Raw genomic sequence first — 22,625 nt, 5'->3', positions numbered from 1 at the left:
AATGAGACTATCCCTTGAGAACTAGTGAAAGTTGCTAAAGTTTATTATAAAAAGTAAGCCAGAGATAGGTATAATAAAGTAATAATATGTCAATACATACTATGGTTTCTTACAAATTTATTTTGAGGTTTATGTGATATATCTGGTGACAGGTGATTATATATTGTAGGTACTCAGAAGAAATCTTGCAACAAAGCTTTTTAATTATTGGTATATAGACAGAAATTAAAGACTTATGTCTTTCTTTACTATTTCTATGACTTCTTTCAGTAAGTTTTGTGCTAATTTACTTTGCCAAATTATCCATCATAATTTAAAATTAACTTGAATAATCAATACATTAAAATTGATATCTATATATATTCATATATGAATTTATTTTATTCTATATAAAATAAGCTATAAACATATATGTGAACATACATACACACACACACACACACATCATGTTTGTCTTGATGGAAATATGTCATTTAAATTATTCTCACTTTTATAAAAATTTTTCATCACAGGCTAGTTCTTCAATTATCAAGCCATATCCTGAAAATGAAACACAAAGATCAACATCATCATGTGCAACCAGAGATATGAAGAAAGAATGAAATATTTTCAAGCAATCACATTTAAATCAGATGTATCTGGATCTTTGTTCAAGTGATCTTTTAAGCTATTGTGGAGAGAAAACTTAAAAACAAAAAACTATTATGGAATCGAAAGATTTAGCATCCATTATGTTTTATAAGATTAAAATAAAAACTGATATTTTGCACTCAAGCAGCTTGGTAAGTGTCCATAGTGTAAAGATTGGCAGAGTAAATATTTTCTACTTTTGAATCTAAAAGGCAAGGAGTCAGTTCAGTTCAGTTGCTCAGTCGTGTCTGACTCTTTGCGATCCCATGAACCACAGCATGCCAGGCATCCCTGTCTGTCACCAACTCCCAGAGTTCACCCAAACTCATGTCCATTGAGTAGGTGATGCCATCCAGCCATCTCATCCTCTGTCGTCCCCTTATCCTCCTTCCCTCAATTTTTCCCTGCATCAGGGTCTTTTCCAATGAGTCAGCTCTTCCCATGAGGTGGCCAAAGTATTGGAGCGTCAGCTTCAACATCCGTCCTTCCAATGAACAACCAGGACTGATCTCCTTTAGGATGGACTGATTGGATCTCCTTGCAGTCCAAGGGACTCTCAAAAGTCTTCTCCAACACCACAGTTCAAAAGCATCAATTCTTCGGCACTCAGCTTTCTTTACAGTTCAACTCTCACATCCATATATGACCACTGGAAAAACCATAGCCTTGACTAGACAGACCTTTGTTGACAAAGTAATGTCTCTGCTTTTCAATATGCTATCTAGGTTGGTCATAACTTTCCTTCCAATGAGTAAGCATCTTTTAATGCTTACATTAAATGGCTGCAATCACCATCTGCAGTGATTTTGGAGTCCCAAAAAATAAAGTCAGCCACGGTTTCCACTTTTCCACATCTATTGACCATGAAGTGATGGGACAAAATGCCATGATCTTAGTTTTCTGAATGTTCAGCTTTAAGCCAAATTTTTCACTCTCCTCTTTCACTTTCATCAAGAGGCTCTTTAGTTTTTCTTCGCTTTCTGCCATAAGGGTGGTGTCATCTGCATATCTGAGGTTATTGATATTTCTCCTGGCAATCTTGATTCCAGCTTATGCTTCCTCCAGCCCAGCGTTTCTCATGATGTACTCTGCATATAAGTTAAATAAGCAGGGTGACAATATACAGCCTTCACATACTCCTTTTCCTGTTTGGATTCAGTCTATTGTTCTATTTCCATTTCTAACTGTTGCTTCCTGATCTGCATACAGGTTTCTCAAGAGGCAGGTCAGGTGGTCTGGTATTCCCATCTCTTTCAAAATTTTCCACTGTTTATTGTGACCCACACAGTCAAGGGCTTTGGCATAAACAATAAAGCAGAAATAGATGTTTTTCTGGAACTCTCTTGCTTTTTCGATGATCCAGCGGATATTGGCAATTTGATCTCTGGTTCCTCTGCCTTTTCTAAAACAAGCTTGAACATCTGGAAGTTCATGGTTCACATATTGCTAAAGCCTGGCTTGGAGAATTTTGAGCATTACTTTACTAATGTGTGAGATGAGTGCAATTGTGTGGTAGTTTGAGCATTCTTTGGCATTACCTTACTTAGGGATTGCAATGAAAACTGACTTTTTTCAGTCCTGTGGCCACTGCTGAGTTTTCCAAAATTGCTTGGTTATTGAGTGCAACATTTTCACAGCATCATATTTTAAGATTTGAAATAGCTCAACTGGAATTCCATCACCTCCACTAGCTTTGTTCGTAGTGATGCTTCCTAAGGCCCACTTGACTTCACATTCCATGTCTGGCTCTAGGTGAGTGATTACACCATTGTGATTATCTGGGTAGTGAATATTTTCTTGTACAGTTCTTCTGTGTATTCTTACCACCTCTTCTTAATAGCTTCTGTTAGGTCCCTACTATTTCTGTCCTTTATTGAGCCCATCTTTGCATGAAATGTTCCCTCGGTATCTCTAATTTTCTTGAAGACATCTCTAGTCTTTCCCATGCTATTGTTTTTCTCTATTTCTTTACGCTGATAGCTGAGGAAGGCTTTCTTATCTCTCCTTGCTTTTCTTTGGAATTCTGCATTCAAATGGGTATAACTTTCCTTTTCTCCTTTGCTTTTCACTTCCCTTCTTTTCACAGCTATTTATAAGGCCTCCTCAGACAGCCATTTTGCTTTTTTGCATTTCTTTTTTTGGAAGTGCCTTGTATTAAAAAATATATGCTGTTTTAAAAGAATGTGACATAGTCCTGAAATGTTCAAACACAATTATAATTAGTATAATTTAAGTTTATTATACTAGGTTGGCCAGTGAGGGGGGGGCAATAGAATATTGTAAATATACTAAACAAAGTAAGTGTCTAGAAAAAGCACATTATAAAAGACAAAATGTAATACCAGTCAATTTAGCAACTATTCTAAACAATCTGGATTAATGTTAATAAAAAATTCATTTTCCAAAAAAAATTCATTTTCCAAGTACCCTGGAAAAAGAATTAATATAAACCTTAACTCAAAGTTGGTATAAGAATTTGTTTCAAAATCCTTTTCAACACTGCAGTTTAACAGAGCGAAAACACGCAATGAGTGCCATGGATTCTCTACTGCCTATAAATGTTCCCTTTATTTCTTCCCAGTCTCCTTAAGGCACTTATATATCTACGGTTCTTTCTTTACACTCATACTTTCATTTCACTTTACATTTGTTTTTAGTTGTTGTCCTTAGACACTCTACATAAGAACATCAATTTGAAACAACTAAAAAGAGAAATGATGAAAACATCAACACAAAGAATCATATTTTTATATTAATTAAGGCACATGACCATTTTGTATCGACTGTTAGGTAACAAGTGCTATAAACATTTACAAAACTAATTATTTTCACCAATAATTTTTTGTTACTATTTTTTATGAGAGTTTGGGTGAATTGTACTCTTGTAATTGAAGTGTTTTGTTGTTGCTATTGTTGTATTTTCCTTTTTTGTTTTTGTTCCTATTAAAGGTTTAATGGGAAACTGAAAAAGCTGTTTGAGATGGTTACAATATTCATTAGTAAGAAACTTTAAATAAAATAATTGTACTATAAAACTCCATAGCAGGTTATTCAGTTAAAAAAAATTAAGGACTTTGTAATATGATATCCCATTGTGGGAGAAAAACTGGCAGCTTAGAATGATTTCTTCCTCTCTTGAGATTTAAGCAGGTTAACAAATGTTGAACATACAAATATTAAAGTGTTATTGTTCAAACAAATGCAACTCATATATACCCATTTTCATCATTTATTACAATTTATATTTAAGGAATTTTAGTTTGTTTTAATTTTCTGAATCTTGAGTGCTAAATAGTTTTCTAGTGAATTATATGCTATACTATTTCTATTAGAATTCATATTACTAAGACAAAGGTAAATTTTATTTTTCTATGACTATCACTAATGTGATTTTTTAGTAGTTAAAATTAAAACTGAAACAATATCATTATTGAGATAATGATCATATTAAGATAAATTTGATATTGATTACAATATAATTTATTGATATTCTATTCTGTCTCAAGAAATTTATGCAATAAATAATACAAAGAATGAAAACTGTTTAAGAAATAATAACTACCAGTTTGGAGCATTACAGTAGAATAAATCTTTAAAGAAATATACCTAAGCATATGCTCTATTTGACATTGATATATTTTAATATTTCCCCTTCCAAAAAATTATGTATGTAGGAAGATATTAAAGATTGAGTCAGTTATGTTCAATAGAAGGATTTAGATATATTTAGGCTTCCCAGGTGGCTCAGTGGATAATGAATCTGCCTGCAATGCAGAAGATACAGGAGTCTCCAGTTCAATCCCTGGGCTGGGGAGATCACCTAGAAGAGGGCATGGCAAGCCATCCCAGTCTTTGCCTAGAGATCCTCATGGACATGGGAGCCTCATAGGCTACAGTCCATAGGGTCACAAAGAGTCAGGCATGACTGAAGCAACTGAGCATGAGCACAAGGCTTGATGATAAATTGGCACATTGAAGCCAGAAGGCTGATGCAACTGCAAATGTTCTGTCTCCTAGGAAAAGACCCACTCCAGGAGATAAAAACCTGGGACCTGTTAGTATATCAGTAATTCAGCAAAAAACATTCTGGGGTAAAGGGGTAAATGTAAGCAAAACTTTAAAAAACACAAACATAAACTATAGACCCTTAACTACAACAACAACAAAAAATACTATGTTGGAACTGCCTAAGGAAAAAAGAAAAGCAAAGATGCACTTTCTTATTTCTCTGGGAACTACCATACAGCCCGGACACCATGATACCACTGTTGTCAATGGGCAGTGACACAGCAGTAGTCAACAATGGGAGACTTGACTATCCTTTAAGAGACTGGAGGGGAGTTTCTATTTGTGATAGAAGAATGTAATGACAGGGAAGCAAGAGAGGAGGAAAGGCATAGAGAAGAAGAGTGGAAGGGGTCAAAAGAGAGAGAGGGGAGAAAGAATGAGTGAATAACAATGATGTTTAAAAAGAGACTGTGGCAGTGATCAAGAGGAACCATACTAGTGGTGAGAGCCACATGCTCAGTGGGAGAGAGAAGAGTGTGTAGGTTGGAGTTATGCAGGAGAGTAGAAAAATGCTCACTAGAAAATGTGTTGTTTGTGTGAACCGAAGTTCACCTGGGCGTTGTTAGATTTTATTTCTTTTCCTTATGGCAGGGGTGGATTGCAGAGGACACTGTAGAGACTGTCTTTTACACCGACATGTTTGGGCTAAAAACAGTGAACTCTGAGTTAACAGAGTTACTAATACTCAAATTGTATACATAGGAAAAAAGTTTTCAGAAGTATGTATTATAATTAATTTCTAAAGTAAGACAATATTGATTCTCTATCATTAAATATGGAATTGGGGACTAGTGGAATAGAATTCCTAAATAATAGATTAACATACTCTAGGGATATTCATGAAAGCTCCAGAATGATTGTCTTAAAAAGCAGCTATGCTTTATGTTTGGCCTAATTGATTGCACTAATATAATTTGCTTACAGGCAGCTATCAGCAAAGACTTAAAAGAATATTTTTCTGACAGTACACAGAAAAAAAAAGAAAATACATTTATAAAAATAATAGTTACTACCAGTTTTCATGAACTATTTTGTTTCCATATTAACATATATGACCCAGAACGACTCATTCACAAGGTCTGTCATATTTTCAGCATGGAGAGAATATATAACATTTTCAGAAGAACTCTGAAATGCCTTTAAGTTATTTCTGGCAAAAAAAAAAAAAAAGAAAATTTCATACTATAAATTAATCTCTCATGCATTTTGAGTTAAAATTACACAAAATACATGTAAAAATAACATATGGTAGGTAAAATGAGTTGCTTTCACAACCAAGAGACACTGCTTTGCTTTCTTCTAAATACACCACAAAATTCTAAGCGTGATAGACATGTTTTTTTTCATCTTTGTGTTGCTCACAATGCCTAGCATGGTTGTTCTTTCATCTCTCTGTCGGGTATGACTCTGCAACCCCAGGGACTGCAGACCTCCAGGCTTCCCTGTTCTTAACTATCTCCCACAGTTTGCTCACACTCATGTAAATTGAGTCTATGATGCCATCCAACCATCATGAATTAGAGGGTCCTTAAATGTGAGTACTGATTTTTACAGATAGAGGTATAGGTATAGTTAATATAAATATCAGTTCAGTTCAGTCGCTCAGTTGTGTCCGACTCTTTGCGACACCATGGACTGCAGCATGACAGGCGTCCGTGTATATCACCAACTCCCAGAGTTTACCCAAACTCATGTCCATTGAGTCAATGATGATATCCAACCATCTCATCTTCTGTCATCCCCTTCTCCTCTTGCTCTCAATTTTTCCCAGAATCCGGGTCTTTTCAAAAGAGTCAGCTCTTCACATGAGGTGGCCAAAGTACTGCAGTTTCAGCTTTTTATCAGTCCTTCCAATGAACACCCAGGACTAATTTCCTTTAGGATGGACTGGATGAATCTCCTTGCAGTCCAAGGCACTCTCAAGAGTCTTCTCCAACACCACAGTTCAAAAGCATAAATTCTTCTGTGGTCAGCTTTCTTTATAGTCCAACTCTCACATCCATACATGACTACTGGAAAAACCATAGCCTTGACTAGATAGACCTTTGTTGGCAAAATAATGTCTCTGCCTTTTAATATGCTATCTAGGTTGGTCATAACTTTCCTTCCAAGGAGTAAGTGTCTTTTAATTTCAAGGCTGCAATCACCATCTGCAGTGATTTTGGAGCCCCCAAAAATAAAGTCAGCCACTGTTTCCACTATTTCCCCATCTATTTGCCATGAAGTGATGGGACCAGATGCCATGATCTTAGTTTTCTGAATATTGAGCTTTAAACCAACTTTTTCACTCTCCTCTTTCACTTTCATCAAGAGGCTCTTTAGTTCTTCTTCACTTTCTGCCATAAGGGTGGTGTCATCCGCATATCTGAGGTTATTGATATTTCTCCTGGCAACCTTGATTCCAGCTTGTGCTTCTTCCAGCCCAGTGTGTCTCATGATGTACTCTGCATATAAGTTAAATAAGCAGGGTGACAGTATACAGCCTTGACATACTTCTTTTCCTATTTGGAACCAGTCTGAAGAACTGTACAAAAAATATCTTCATGACCCAGATAATCACGATGGTGTGATCACTCACCTAGAGCCAAACATCATGAAATGTGAAGTCAAGTGGGCCTTAGGAAGCATCACTACGAACAAAAATAGTGGAGGTGATGGAATTCCAGTTGAGCTATTTCAAATCCTCAAAGATGATATTGTGAAAGTGCTGCACTCAGTATGCCAGAAAATTTGAAAAACTCAGCAATGGCCACAGAACTAGAAAAGGTCAGTTTTGATTCCAATTCCAAAGAAAGGCAATACCAAAGAATGCTCAAACTACACACAATTGCACTCATCTCACATGCTAGTAAAGTAATCCTCAAAATTCTCCAAGCCAGGCTTCAGCAATACATGAACCGTGAACATCCAGATGTTCAAGCAGGTTTTAGAAAAGGCAGAGAAACCAGAGATCAAATTGCCAACATCTAATGGATTTTCGAAAAAGCAAGAGAGTTCCAGAAAAACATCTATTTCTGCTTTATTGTCTATGCCAGAGCCTTTGACTGTGTGGATCACAAGAAACTGTGGAAAATTCTGAAAGAGATGGGAATACCAGACCACCTGACCTGCCTCTTGAGAAACCTGTATGCAGGTCAGGAAGCAACAGTTAGAACTGGACATGGAACAACAGACTGGTTCCAAGTAGGAAAAGGAGTACGTCAAGGCTGTATATTGTCACCCTGCTTATTTAACTTTTATGCAGGGTACATCATGAGGAACGCTGGGCTGGAAGAAACACAAGCTGGAATCAAGATTGCCATGAGAAATATCAATAACCTCAGATATGCAGATGACACCACCCTTATGGCAGAAAGTGAAGAACTAAAGAGCCTCTTGATGAAAGCGAAAGAGGAGAGTGAAAACGTTGGCTTAAAGCTCAACGTTCAGAAAACTAAGATCGTGGCATCTGGTCCCATCAATTCATGGCAAATGGATGGGGAAATAGTGGAAACCGTGGCTGACTTTATTTTTCTGGGCTCCGAAATCACTGCAGCCATGAAATTAAAAGATGCTTACTCCTTGCAAGGAAAGTTATGACCAACCTAGACAGCATATTGAAAAGTAGAGACATTACTTTGTCAAAAAAGGTCTGTCTAGTCAAGGCTATGTTTTTTCCAGTGCTCATGTATGGATGTGAGAGTTGGACTATAAAGAAAGCTGACTGCAGAAGAATTGATGCTTTTAAACTGTGGTGTTGGAAAAGACTCTTGAGAGTCCCTTGGACTGCAAGGAGATCCAACATGTCCATCCTAAAGGAAATCAGTCCTGAATATTCATTGGTAGGGCTGATACTGAAGCTGAAACTCCAATATTTTGGCCACCTAATGTGAAGAGCTGACTCATTAGAAAAGACCCTGATGCTGGGAAAGATTGAAGAAAGGAGGAGAAGGGCACGACAGAGGATAAGATAGTTGGATGGCATCACTGACTCAGTGGACATGGGTTTGGGTGGATTCAGGGAGTGGTGATGGACAGGGAGGCCCGGCGTGCAGCGGTTCACTGGGTCACAAAGAGTCTCACATGACTGAGCGACTAAACTGAGCTGTTGTTCCATGACCAGTTCTAACTGTTGCTTCCTGATCTGAGTACAGGTTTCTCAAGAGGCATGTCTGGTGGTCTGGTATTTCCATCTCTTTCAGAATTTTCCACAGTTTATTATGATCCACATAGTCAAAGGCTTTGGCATAGGCAATAAAGCAGAAATTGGTTTTTTTCTGGAACTCTCTTGCTTTTTCAACGATCCAGCGGATGTTGGTAATTTGACCTCTGGTTCCTCTGCCGTTTCTAAAACCAGCTTGAACATCTAGAAGTTCACGGTTCACGTATTTTGAAACCTGGCTTGGAGAATTTTTTTTTTTTTTTTGCTTTTCTTTTTTTTTTTGCCATACATTGACATGAATCAGCCATGGATTTACATGTGTTCCCCTTCCTGGACCCCCCACCCACCTCCCTCCCCATCCCATCCCTCTGAGTCATCCCATTGCCCCGGCCCTGAGCCCTTGTCTCATGCATCGAACATGGAATGGTGTTCTGTTTCACATATGATAATATACATGTTTCAATGCTATTCTCCCAGAACGTCCCACCCTCACCTTCTCCCTCAGAGTCCATAAAATTGTTCTATGCATCTGTGTCTCTTATTCTGTCTCGCATATAGGGTTATCGTTACCATCTTTCAAATTCCATATATATGCATTAGTATACTGTATTGTTGTCTTCCTTTCTGGCTTACTTCACTCTGTATAATGGGCTCCAGTTTCATCCATCTCAGTAGAATCGATTCAAATGTATTTTTTTAATGGCTGAGTAATATTCCATTGTGTATATATACCACAGCTTCCTTATCCATTCGTCTGCTGATGGACATCTAGGTTGCTTCCATGTCCGGGCTATTGTAAACAGTGCTGCGATGAACATTGGGGTACACGCGTCTCTTTCAATTCTGGTTTCCTCGGTGTATATGCCCAGCAGTGAGATTGCTGGGTCATATGGCAGTTCTATTCCCAGTTTTTTAAGGAATCTCCACACTGTTCTCCATAGTGGCTGTACTAGTTTGCATTCCCACCAACAGTGTAAGAGGGTTCCCTTTTCTCCACACCCTCTCCAGCATTTATTGCTTGTAGACTTTTGGATAGCAGCCATTCTGACTGGTGTGAAATGATACCTCATTGTGGTTTTGATTTGCATTTCTCTAATAATGAGTGATGTTGAGCATCTTTTCATGTGTTTGTTAGCCATCTGTATGTCTTCTTTGGAGAAATGTCTGTTTAGTTCTTTGGCCCATTTTTTGATTGGGTCGTTTATTTTTCGGGAATTCAGCTGCAGAAGTTGCTTGTATATTTTTGAGATTAATTGTTTGTCTGTTGCTTCATTTGCTATTATTTTCTCCCATTCCGAAGGCTGTCTTTTCACCTTGCTTATAGTTTCCTTTGTTGTGCAAAAGCTTTTAATTTTAATTAGGTCCCATTTGTTTATTTTTGCTTTTATTTCCAATATTCTGGGAGGTGGGTCATGGAGGATCCTGCTGTGATTTATGTCGGAGAGTGTTTTGCCTATGTTTTCCTCTAGGAGTTTTATAGTTTCTGGTCTTACGTTTAGATCTTTAATCCATTTTGAGTTTATTTTTGTGCACAGTGTTAGGAAGTGTTCTAGTTTCATTCTTTTACAAGTGGTTGACCAGTTTTCCCAGCACCACTTGTTAAAGAGATTGTCTTTTCTCCATTGTATATTCTTGCCTCCTTTGTCGATGGCTTGGAGAATTTTGAGCATTACTTTACTAGTATGTGAGATGAGTGCAATTCTGCAGTACTCTGAGCTTTTTTTGGTATTGCCTTACTTTAGACAAAGATATCGAGTGCAGCACTTTCACATGCTAGTAAAGTAATGCTCAAAATTCTCCAAGCCAAGCTTCAGCAATACATGAACCGTGAACTTCCAGATGTTCAAGCTGGTTTTAGAAAAGGCAGAAGAACCAGAGATCAAATTGCCAATATCCACTGGATCATCGAAAAAGCAAGAGAGTTCCAGAAAAACATCTATTTCTGCTTTATTGACTATGCCAAAGCCTTTGACTGTGTGGATCACAATAAACTGTGGAAAATTCTGAAAGAGATGGGAATACCAGACCACCTGACCTGCCTCTTGAGAAACCTGTATGCAGGTCAGGAAGCAACAGTTAGAACTGGACATGGAACAACAGACCAGTTCCAAATAGGAAAAGGAGTACGTCAAGGCTGTACATTGTCAGCCTGCTTATTTAACTTATATGCAGAGTACATCATGAGAAACACTGGGCTGGAAGAAACACAAGCTGGAATCAAGATTGCCATGAGAAAAATCAATAACCTCAGATATGCAGATGACACCACCCTTATGGCAGAAAGTGAAGAAGAACTAAAGAGCCTCTTGATGAAAGTGAAAGAGGAGAGTGAAAAAGTTGGCTTAAAGCTCTAAGTTCAGAAAACTAAGATCATGGCAACTGGTCCCATCACTTTGTGGGAAATAGATGGGGAAACAGTGTCAGACTTTATTTTTTTGGGCTCCAAAATCACTGCTGATGGTGATTGCAGCCATGAAATTAAAAGACGCTTACTCCTTAGAAGGAAGGTTATGGCCAACCTAGATAGCATATTTAAAAGCAGAGACATTGCTTTGCCAAAAAAATTCCGTCTAGTCAAGACTATGGTTTTTTCAGTGGTCATGTATGGATGTGAGAGTTGGACGGTGAAGAAAGCTGAGCACAGAAGAATTGATGCTTTCGAACTGTGGTGTTGGAGAAGACTCTTGAGAGTCCCTTGGACTGCAAGGAGATCCAATCAATCCATCCTAAAAGAGATCAATCCTGGGTGTTCATTGGAAGGTCTGATGTTGAAGCTGAAACTCCATCACTACATGTTATTTTATGTCTATCATTTCATAATATTTTGAGTTTTACCCCTTAGATAGTAATAGTATTTTATTTTCTTGTTATGGTACAGATTATATTGTATGACTAGTCCACAATTTATGTTCTATTGTTGATGAACAATTGTCCATCAACAATAGAATATAAATGGGGTCACAAAGAGTCGGACATGACTGAGCAACTGAACAGAACTGAATCCTACTCTGAAAATTTTTATGTCTTTTGTTTTTATATAGATATAGACATAGATACCCACCAAAGTGTGATATTTCCTAGTTATATATTTTGCGTATTTTTCCTTCTGGTAGATGCCCCCAAAGAGTTTTACAGAATGGACATACTATTTTAATTTGTGTTCTACCAGTAGGGAATCAGAATTTGAACTGTTTCAAATAGTAGGAAATGGCAACCCACTTCAATATTCTTGCCAGGAAAATTCCATGGACAGAGGAGACAGGGAGGCTATAATTCCATGGGATAGCAAAGAGTCAGAAACGACAGAGCAACTGAGTGCACATGCAAATTTTTGCTAACACTCTGTACACTTTGTATTATGAATTTTTAAAGAAATAAACTCTTCTATGGGCATAAGAGGTATCATATTGTGGTTCAATTTGCATTTCTATGGTGAGCAATGAGTTTAAATGTTTTAATATTTTCATATTTTTGACCATTTTGATATACTCTTTTGTAGTGTGCTGACTGAGGTCTATTGGCACATTTCTCTTTCGTATTGTCTGTCTTTTTATTATTGATGCTTAGATATTATTTATAAAATCTAAGTGTAAGTTGTCAGTTTTTATTAAATATTCTGTCCTATTTTATAACATTGTTTTTACTCTAAATGGTATGCAATGTTTCCTAATCTTAATGTAGTCCAATTCAAGAATCTTTTCCTTTAATGTTGGTGAATTTTGTGTCCTGCTTCCAAAAAAAGAAAACAAAAACAAGTCCCTATCCCAAAGTTATAAAGATATATTCTTGGGTGTTTCTCCTGGAGTACTTCTTATTTTAACTTTCCACTTCACCATTACCATCCATTTTAAATGTACTTTTGTGTATTAGACACTTGAGAGTACCTTGGACTGCAAGGAGAACCAATCAATCCATCCTAAAAGAGATCAATCCTGGGTGTTCACTGGAAGGTCTGATGTTGAATCTGAAACTCCAATACTTTGGGCACCTCATGCGAAGAGCTGACTCATTGGAAAAGACCCTAATGCTGGGTAGGATTGGGTGCGGGAGGAGAAGGGGACGACAGAGGATGAGATGGTTAGATGGCATCACCGACTCGATGGACATGGGTTTGGGTAGACTCCGGGAGTTGGTGATGGACAGAGAGGCCTGGCGTGCTGCAATTCATGGGGTCGCAAAGAGTCGGACACGACTGAGCGACTGAACTGAACTTTGTGTATTATAGGTAATCAATAGGATCAGTTCAGTTGCTCAGTCATGTCCAACACTTTGGGACCTCATGGACTGCAGCACACCAGGTTTTCCTGTCCATCACCAGCTCCTGGAGCTTGCTCAAACTCATGTCCATTGAGTCGGTGATGCCATCCAACCAGCTCATCCTCTGTTGTCCCCTTCTCCTCCTGACTTCAATCTTTCCCAGCATCAGGGTCTTTTCCATTGTGTCAATTCTTTGCATCAGGTGGCCAAAGTATTGGAGTTTCAGCTTCAACATCAGTCCTTCCAATGAACACCCAGGACTGATTTCCATTAGGATTGACTGGTTTGATCTCCTCACAGTCCAAGGGACTCTCAAGAGTCTTCTCTAACACCAAGTTCAAAAGCATCAATTTTTTGGCATATGCATTATACATGATATATACAGTATACATTATACATACTCAATAGTTTTGAAAAAATCTTTTCCCATTGAGTTTTATAGGCATCTTTGTAGTAAATTAAGTGACTATGTGTGTTTAAGACTATTTCTGGATTCTGTTCTGTTATATTTGTCTAGCTTTGCACTAACATACAAAGGTTTATACCAAATCATTTTCAGTTAATTACTTCTCACCAATTACTTATTTCATGGTGAAGTACTCTTAATTATCATCATTATGGTGATGGCTTAATTTTTCTATGATGAAAACATTTCATTCCACCACCTCTCTTTGTTTTTCACTATAGAAGAGATTTTATTTTATTATTTTTATTATTGCATTCTTAATGATAATTTATTGAATATAAAAAGGAAAAACATTCCCTTTGAGATAATTTGTAATCATAAAAGTTGGTTTTAAAATGGACTTGATACTGATATTTTATAACTCTCCCATCCTCTCTACTGGGACCCCTGGTGGCTCAGATGTTAAAGAGTTTGTGTGCAATGTGGGAGACCTGGGTTCAATCCCTGCGTCGGAAACATCCTCTAGAGAAGGGAATGGCTACCCACTTCATTTTCTTGCCTGGAGAATCTCATGGACAGAGGAGCCTGATGGACTACATTCCATGGGTTGCAAAGACTCAGACATGACTTAGCGACTAAGCATGCACACACTGCAGGCATCCTCACTACTAATATTCAGAAATAAAATTAAAACACAGGGGATGAAAGACAAATGGGAAGAAGTTCTATTTTATTAAAGCCTGGGAAACATTCTAATAGATTTTGATGGAATTCCTGCTGCTGCTACTGCTAAGTCACTTCAGTCGTGTCCGACTCTGTGTAACCCCATAGACGGCAGCCCACCAGGCTCCTCTGTCCCTGGGATTCTCCAGGAAAGAATACTGGAGTGGGTTTCCATTTCCTTCTCCAATGCATGCGTGCATGCTAAGTCGCTTCAGTCATGTCCAACTCTATGCGACCCTATGGACAGCAACCCGCCAGGCTCCTCTGTCCATGGGATTCTCTAGACAAGAATACTGGAGTGGGTTGCCATTTCCTTCTGAACACATATCTGAGTTCAAAATGTAAAACCAGGACCTCCAGTAGTTTTTATTTTGAAATTTAGACTGCCAACTCTGTAAATCAGGCTGACCTCAAGTAAGCAATAAGTCCCACACAGAGATGCTAGAGAGAGTAATAAGCTATTCAAACCTTCCTCAGAGTGACAAATCTTGGTAGCATCTATAGCAGATGGTAGAACCACCAAGCATATTGCATGTACATAGGAAGTAATGAGAGAGTCAATTCCTAGGCAGATTGATAAGAAATCCAGGGTCCCTGAGGAGGAGAGAGAGGTCTGGGGCTCTGGAGGAGGAGATAGGGATCTAGAGTTTTCAAGGAGGAGAAAAGGACCAACTTTTTTTTGTTTGTTTTTTCCTACATACCTTAGTTTTAGTCACTGTAATAACCAATTAAAAAAGTATATAGGTCCCTTGCTAAGACTAGTGAGAGGGCATTCTCTGCCCCCTTCTGATGTCTATGTCAGAAGCTTTCTCTGTCCCTTTTCACTGAAATAAAACTTCTGCCACACAAGAGCCCTGAGTGGTTAAACCTGGTCTCTGATTCTGAAGCTAAATTTTCTTCTTTGGAGATCATGAATCTGACATTGTTCACTGTAAGGTCTCAGCAGCATGAAAGAGTTTAGAGAATAGATTCTACCTTTCAGTTCAGTTCAGTCTCTCAGTCGTGTCCGACTCTTTGTGACCCCATGAATCGCAGCATGCCAGGCCTCCCTGTCCATCACCAACTCCCAGAGTTTACCCAAACTCATGTCCATCGAGTCGGTAATGTCATCTAACCATCTCATCTTCTGTCGTCCCCTTCTTCTCCTACCCGCAATCCTTCCCAGCATTAGGGTCTTTTCCAATGAGTCAACTTTTCGCATGAGGTGGCCAAAGTATTAGAGTTTCAGCTTCATGAAAGTGAAAAGTGAAAGTGAAGTCGCTCAGTCGTGTCTGACTCTTTGCGACCCCATGGACTGCAGCCTACCAGGCTCTTCTGTCCATGGGATTTTCCAGGCAAGAGTACTGGAGTGGGGTGCCATCGCCTTCCTTAGTATGATTTAATTGTTTCCAAAATAGAGGAGATTTTAAACTTAAATTGCCATAGCCTGGTGTTATCTATATAAATCCATCCCATAGTTGTGGGAGATTTTTTCCCTCCTTTGCTGAAATTTTGCTTGTTGCTCTGATTGAGCTTGAGTAATAGAAGAAAGCTCAAATTTATGGCCAGAGTCAGAGCAGGCATTATTAATTGGCCTGGTGAGGGGATCCCATCTAGTAATATGACAGTGACCTGAATATGACTATAATTTTTTTTAAAGTAAATTTTCTCAGGGCCAGCCAGTTAGAGCCTTGTAGTAGAGAAATTTACCAAGGTAACCCAGAACTAGACACAGGTAATTGGCCACAAACCTAACAATTGGATTGATTTCTAAAACTAGCATAGGATCAGGCCTATAAAATACTATGATAGAAAAGCATTTGATTTGTATGTAAACGTCTAAGAAGTCAAGAAAACATTATAAATGATCATACGAATCAGGTCCAGCATCTTAGGCAAGCTGTCTGCCTCTGATGTCATCATCTTCTCATCCTGGTGTAGTGTAGTTTCTCCTCTGCTTGAGCATCATTTTAAGATGCGACAGGTCAGCTGTCTTCTCTATAGACCAATCCAGGGTAGGGGCCTTTGGAAGTGGGAATTAATCTAAAAGTTAATTTCCCTTCAGTTCCATGCATGAGCTAGTTAAGAGTACCTGATAGAAAAGTCCTTCCATCCAGGTTAGAGATAGTCCCTTAAATTATGTCTTTTCCCAGTTCTGGTTGCAGGTCATGAGGCATCTGATCTTCATCCAAAGATAGATTACTGAGATAAGCTTCAGAAACAAACAGGGTATTCTTTAAGAATTCAATTACATTTTACATTAATATCACAAAATAGCAAAGAACTATCCAAGAAATGAGTCTTACTAAATGCAGACCTTCATTAACAAACTGAAATTTAACATTTATTGAAACATCTTTTTCTCCCTAAAATTACCCTCATTTTTATCAAATATAACCAAATTAAGGCTAGTTTGTTTGCAAAATAGTTCTGTTCTCACTAATTTTGATTTGATGATTTATATAATCATAATTGATCATAGACTTTTTATTTTGCTGAGACATTTATAGTCTCAGACTAAACTTGTAAAATAAAACAGGGCTGGGAAACTCACACCAAAGGCCTAACACAGATTTTGCCTAACAAATCTAGGTGAATTCTTCCCTTTTTAAGGTCTCAAAAATTCCTTGAGATTTTTGTACCTGTTAGTGAGATAACCTTCCTAACTCATTTGATAAACTTACTGGAAACCTAAGAGTTTCCAATTTCTGGAGAAGTCAGATAGAGAGAAAATACAATTGTTTTGTTTATAACATATGATTTTACCAAAGTATTGTCATAATTAGTTTGAGAGGAAGGTTTTCCGTACTCCCAGAAAACATAAGATTCAAACCCGTATTTTTTTAGATAGAAACCATAAAAAGTTATAAGCATATTCGCTGGTTCATTCAGTCTCCATTAGAATACCAGGACATATCAGAATGTTAAGAACTCCATATAATTTCTAGGATATCTGTATTAGTAATTTTACCATACATTATGACATGAGTGGATTTATTACTCATTTGATAATCTTTTTCATGTAATTTAACCAACCAAATAAACACAGTTTCTTATCTCTCTTTGGGATGTTTCAGGTGCCCTCTGAAGCATTCCAAAGTTAGCTAGAGGTTAAAGGATCTTCAAAAGGATTTGATTTAGAAAGTTTTATCGAAAGATCAATTAAAAAGGTTTAGAACATTTGATCAGATTTAGTCAGTGTTGATGGGTGTATCATTTAGCTTGTTGATAGGTCACAATGGGTGTAAATACCGAGGCTCAAGGTCTAGTGAAAGTCAGCTCCATCATCTTGGACCTAGTTGGCTCTAACCAGTTTTCTTATGGCTGTGCCATTCCTAACAAAATCCATTTATCTAACTAATTGCAATCCAATTTTAGAAAATCCTGATCATGCATAACTCTTTTTAGTATTTTTTCATACTTTTTTTTTTTTTTTTTTTTACTGAAAACACACTTCCTATTTTCCTTTAGCAGTCAAGAACTTTTATATTAGCATTTTATAGATTGGTGAGCATAAATACCAGTGATAATCTCTAAAACCCTTGCTTTCTTAGAACATTTTAGAAAAGCACCAAACATTATTCACTTATAGTCCCAAGTCTCTTTGTTTCTCTGTAAATGGAAATTAGTGTTTAGTAAGTAAATGTTTCAAAATCTTATTTTATTTGGAAATGACCTAACTATTCAATACACTTCCAACACTTTGTTTAACACAACCCTTAGAAATTCAAGTTACGTCCATCAGGAGAGACTATTTTAGACAGATATTTCTAAAGAATAATTATTCTTAATAGAGTTTATCCAAAAGCTCATATCTCATTTACAGTTTTTATTAGACGTTTCTTCACTCGAGGTAATGTCCTTGTTGACAAACTTGTAACAGATATGATAATATTTAACTTGCTCAATGTTCAGAAAACTAAGATCATGGCATCTGGTCCCATCATTTCATGGGAAATATATGGGGAAACAGTGGAAACAGTGTCAGGCTTTATTTTTGGGGGCTCCAAAATCACTGTGGTTGGTGATTGCAGCCATGAAATTAAAAGACGCTTACTCCTTGGAAGGAAGGTTATGGCCAACCTAGATAGCCATATTTAAAAGCAGAGACATTACTTTGCCAACAAAAGTCCATCTAGTCAAGGCTATTGTTTTTCCAGTGGTCATGTATGGATGTGAGAGTTGGACGGTGAAGAAAGCTGAGCACCGCTGAATTGATGCTTTTGAACTGTGGTGTTGGAGAAGACTCTTGAGAGTCCCTTGGACTGCAAGGAGATTCAATCAATCCATCCTAAAGGAGATCAATCCTGGGTGTTCACTTGAAGGACTGATGTTGAAGCTGAAACTCCAATACTTTGGCTACCTCATGCAAAGAGTTGACTTATTGGAAAAGACCCTAATGCTGGGTAGGATTAGAGGCAGGAGGAGAAGGGGACGACAGAGGATGAGATGGTTGGATGGCATCACTGACTCGATGGACATGAGTTTGGGTAAACTCCGGGAGATGGTGATGGACAGAGAGGCCTGGCGTGCTGCAATTCATGGAATAGCAAAGAGTCGGACACGACTGAGCGACTGAACTGAACTGAAACCTAGGTACAATGAAAATATTCTACTTAAGGTTAATTACTGTAAGACATGCCTATATTAGATAGGTCAACAAACAAACATTAATATCAAGTATTTAATACTGAATATTTACCAGTTCACATGAACCTGGAATTTACTGTTTAATTTAGAATTATTTGATTTGTAAGCCTTACCTTTCTTTAAGCCAATTACGTAGAGCTCATTTACAAATTTACTTCAAAAATATTACCCAGACACAATGATATACCAAGACATATTTAGACAGACACAGTGCAAGATCTAGCTTCATTTTCTAATTTTAGTCATGAATTAGATATTACAATATAAAATTTACTAGTTTATAAGGAGCAGTTGTAATAAATAAAATTTTTAAAGGATTTTTCCCATTTTTCCTCAGTCTCAGGTGTTAGAGATGGTCTAAATAAGTGATACCAGAGCCCTGGTATCAAGGCACAGGGAAAGAAATTCAAGTTCTAACAAAATGGCAGGCAAGTCTAAACCAAATGGTGGCCAGACAAAGCAAAATGGCCATCACAAATCACAACACAGAACACAGAGTTAAAACACACACCTGGCAGTCCTCATCAGACACTTCCGTAAATACAAGAATAGTCTCTCAGAAAACCTCCTATAAAGACACAGAATTTCAGATCCAAGTACTAACAGAGTAAATGAAAATATCTCAGGTCATCAAACATTTCAAAGGGAGGAAAGGAAGCCAGGTTGAAAAAAGAAGGGGGAGGAGGCGGGAAAGGAGGGGCAAAAGGGTTGGCCTTACAGACGTCTCTTGCCACCTGCAGATACCCAGGTGTTACAGGACTTTACCCTGGGCCTCCAGAGAAGGGAGGACTGGAACTTGGCCCTACCAGAAATCAGATCAGAACACAGAACAGAACCAGAATTCCAATTCTCTGCCAAGAGGAGGTGATCAGTCTCCAATCCTCAGCTCAGGGCCTCAGACCAGATTCCTGTATCCAGGACTGGGGGACTAGAAAAAAGGGGAAGAATAGAAAGGGTTAAGGAGAGGAAAGCGAGAGGGAAGGGGAGAGAGGTCAATAAAGTCTCTTGTTCCTTACCAGGTCGGGACACTCTGGCCAGTTGTCCATGTCAGGAGAAGACCAGGGACAAAGGGTCCCAGTTGTGGCCACTGGGTCTGGTCAATTTGTGGGCAAGCTGGTCCCTGAGTACCCCCAAGTGGTCAGGGTGTCAGTCGCAGAGAAGAAGAGTCTCCGCCAGAGTCAGCATTTGTTGCAGGAAGGGGGACCTGAATTGTCCGAGGAGACACATGTGCTGACAAACCAAGAGATTTTATTGGGAAAGGGCACCTGGGTGGAGAGCAGTAGGGTAAGGGAACCCAGGAGAACAGCTCTGCCACATGGCTTACAGTCTCAGGTTTTATGGTGATGGGATTAGTTTCCGGGTTGTCCTTAGCCAATCATTCTGACTCAGAGTCCTTCCTGGTGGTGCACACCTTGTTCAGCCAAGATGGATGCCAGAGAGAAGGATTCTGGGAGGTGGTCAGACATGTGGTGCCTCCTTTTGACCTTTCTCGAACTCTTCCGGTTGGTGGTGGCTTATTAGTTCTGTGTTCCTTAGCAGGACCTCCTGTTGTAAAACAACTCATGCAAATAGTTACTATGGTTCCTGGCCAGGGTGGGCGGTTTCAATCAGTGTGTTTCCCCTTACAGCCTCTTAGCATGAGTTTGAGAGTTTACCTTCCTCTACAATTTTCTGGAAGAGTTTGAGTAGGATAGGTGTTAACTTTTCTCTAAACTTTTGGTAGAATTCACCTGTGAAGCCATCTCATTCACTTCTTTTTTTTTTAAATAAATTTATTTATTTTAGTTGAGGGCTAATTACTTTACAATATTGTAGTGGTTTTTGCCATACATTGACATGAATCAGCCATGGGTCCACATGTGTTCCCCATACTGAACCCCCCTCCCACCTCCCTCCCCATCCCATCCCTCTGGGTCATCCCATTGCCCCAGCCCTGAGCATTTGTCTCATGCATTGAACCTGGAATGGTGTTCTGTTTCACATATAATATACATGTTTCAATGCTATTGTCCCAGAACGTCCCAGCCTCACCTTCTCCCTCAGAGTCCATAAGACTGTTCTATGCATCTGTATCTCTTATTCTGTCTCGCATATAGGGTTATCGTTACCATCTTTCAAATTCCATATATATGCATTAGTATACTGTATTGGTGTTTTTCTTTCTGGCTTACTTCACTCTGTATAATGGGCTCCAGTTTCATCCATCTCAATAGAACCGATTCAAATGTATTTTTTAATGGCTGAGTAATATTCCATTGTGTATATGTACCACTTTGCCTCTCACAAAATCCTTTCTGTGCTGAGACATAAAGTACTATGGTACTAGAGCTCTTCAGAACCCCTAAAGGATACCCAACATTTCAGTATCCTTAGCTCATTTTTGCTCTTTATTGCGTTAGGATCATTTTAATCTTTATTTCATTGTTGTTTTAACTATTGGCGTTTTATTGAAACAGTTTGTTATTATTGTCATGTCAACAATTATTATCATGTTGACTTTATTTAAATCCCATGGTTTAGATGTTTCATTTATATATGAAGTCCCACAGTCATATATATTTCTATAAAGATATGTTAGGCATCTTGAGTAAATTGAGAGCATTCCAAAGTGTTTGTTCTCATAACGTATTTCAGAGGATGCTCTTTGATGAAAATGTGCTTCTTTGAGGAAAGGAGTGTTCTGAAAAGTTGCCTAAGAGCATAATGATTGAAGGGTTATAAAATGTGATAGAATTCCATACAACATGCTTCTTGTAGCTTGAAATGATTTTTAAGTCTTCAGATTTGGAAGAATACTAAAAGTTCACCTGAATTGGATGCTTCCACATATTTTTAGCACTGACTTAAGCCAGAGTAAGACAATGAATGGCTAGGAATCAAAATATAGTGTTGTAATGTAAATTGCTTAGAGGGGAAGTAAGTTTTTGTCTGTGATAATCACAGTCATCTGTACTTATCTTGGTATGTGCCTTAGGCAGACTGCAAGGAAAGGAGTGAGATGTGAACTTGTCAAAAAACAATTTGTGATAGAATCTTCTTACCTGATTCTCCATCTTGGGCATTACAATCTTTAATGCAATAGGCAGAGTCCGACTAGTCCAAATAGCTATCTGTAACAAGGCCAAGAGTTTAAAGCAAAATTCAGAAATTCTCAAGAGATGCTTAATTACTCACAGGTGATGTTGCTAGGCAACCACTTCACCTTCTGATTCCGCTGCGTCACCTAAGTGTGGTACTCAGTTTGCTCTATTGTTACAGAACGTTAAAAGAGATGGAGAGGTGAAGTATAAAGAATTTTAAACCAGATGAAAATAGAGAGTTAGGGGAAAAAAATCTTACAATGTAGCTCTGAATTAAAAGATATGCAAACACAATTTAAAAAAAATTTTCCCCATGGTCTGAGAAATTATTCTTAATGAATAGAAATATGAGATAGAATTTCAAAAAGAACAGAAAAATGTCATATTTGAAGTCATAAATGGCTTAGCACTAATGTGCTCAGTGACAGGATCAATGAGCTATGCCATTGGACACATCCAGGAGTTCCCACAGTTGTAGATCCCTGCTTTTCAAGTAAATTGCCAAGGACAACAACTTTTAAAGATATTACTTCAAACTTTCTGAAAATAATTACTGTTCTCACCTTGCTGTTAATTCGCAATTAGCAATTCTTAACCTTCGATACAGAACCTTGAAGTTTTCCTGATAAGAATTTGCTTTTTCTTGTTAAACTGAATTTTACTCATGGCCATGGCTCTGATTTTGCTTTTA

At 38.0% G+C, this 22,625-nt stretch overlaps 1 long non-coding RNA gene across 1 annotated transcript; it reads right to left on the bottom strand.

Annotated features, from left to right (window-relative positions):
• Positions 1–360: 360 nt before the first annotated feature.
• On the bottom strand, positions 361–22,033 carry LOC145540860 (uncharacterized). The gene is made up of 3 exons (XR_014078601.1): positions 21,896–22,033; positions 16,297–16,416; positions 361–540 (listed from the first exon to the last, which is right to left on the bottom strand). It is a non-coding gene; the product is annotated as an uncharacterized LOC145540860 (long non-coding RNA).
• Between the last annotated feature and the right edge of the window lie 592 nt (positions 22,034–22,625).

The sequence above is a fragment of the Giraffa tippelskirchi genome, chromosome 3, assembly GCF_054371585.1.
Source record: "Giraffa tippelskirchi isolate mGirTip1 chromosome 3, T2T-mGirTip1v1.2.pri, whole genome shotgun sequence".
NCBI lineage: Eukaryota > Metazoa > Chordata > Mammalia > Artiodactyla > Giraffidae > Giraffa > Giraffa tippelskirchi.
This window is presented reverse-complemented; position numbering and strand designations above follow the sequence as displayed.